This window comes from Arachis duranensis, chromosome 10 (genome assembly GCF_000817695.3).
Source record: "Arachis duranensis cultivar V14167 chromosome 10, aradu.V14167.gnm2.J7QH, whole genome shotgun sequence".
NCBI classification, from domain to species: domain Eukaryota; kingdom Viridiplantae; phylum Streptophyta; class Magnoliopsida; order Fabales; family Fabaceae; genus Arachis; species Arachis duranensis.
The window spans coordinates 56,361,926-56,363,179 of record NC_029781.3 but is presented as its reverse complement, the minus strand read 5'-3'; positions in this window follow the sequence as shown (position 1 = coordinate 56,363,179).

Genomic DNA, 1,254 nt, shown 5'->3' with positions numbered 1-1,254 from the left:
ATTGATTCTTGAAGCAAGAAAAAGCAGTGAATCAAAAAAAAAAAAAAAGAGAAGAAAGAAAGAAAAAGAAAAAGAGAGAAATAAAGTTGTGATCCAAGGCAAAAAGACTGTGCTTAAGAACCCTGGACACCTCTAATTGGGGACTCTAGTAAAGCTGAGTCACAATCTGAAAAGGTTCACCCAATTATGTGTCTGTGGCATGTATGTATCCGGTGGTAATACTGGAAAACAGAGTGCTTTGGGCCACAGCCAAGACTCATACACACGCTATGTTCAAGAATCATTATACTTAACTAGGAGAATCAATAACACTATCTGAGTTCTGAGTTCCTATAGATGCTAATCATATTCACTTTTCTGGGCTTTACTATGAGTTTGTGTGTTTTTTTGTGATTTTAGGTATTTTCTGGCTAAAATTGAGGGATCTGAGCAAAAATCTGATTTAGAGGCTGAAAAGGATTGCAGATGCTATTGGATTCTGACCTCCCTGAGCTCGAAGTGGATTTTCTGGAGCTACGAAAGCCCAATTGGTGCGCTCTTAACGGCGTTGGAAAGTAGACATCCTGGGCTTTCCAGCAATGTTTAATAGTCCATACTTTGCCCAAGATTTGATGGCCCAAACCGGCGTGACAAATCAGCCTCAGAATTTCCAGCGTTTAACGCTGGAACTGGCATAAAACTTGGAGTTAAACGCCCAAACTGGCATAAAAGCTGGCGTTTAACTCCAGAAAAGGACTCTACACGAAAATGCTTCATTGCTTAGCCCAAGCACACACTAAGTGAACCCAGAAGTGGATTTTTACGTCATTTACTCATTTCTGTATACCCTAGGTTACTAGTTTACTATTAATAGGATCTTTTGACATTGTATCTGTACCTCATGACACTTTACACGTTTCTTTGTGTACCTTCCACGGCATGAGTCTCTAAACCCCATGGTTGGGGGTGAGGAGCTCTGCTGTGTCTTGATGGATTAATGCAATTACTACTGTTTTTCATTCAATCATGCTTGCTTCCATTCCAAGATATTACTTGTTCTTAAACCGGATGAATGTGCTGATCCGTGACACTCATCATCATTCTCAATTATGAACGTGTGCCTGACAACCACCTCCGATCTACCTTAGATTAAGTAGATATCTCTTGGATTCTTTAATCAGAATCTTCGTGGTATAAGCTAGAACTGATGGCGGCATTCAAGAGAATCCAGAAGGTCTAAACCTTGTCTGTGGTATTCTGAGTAGGATTCAATGA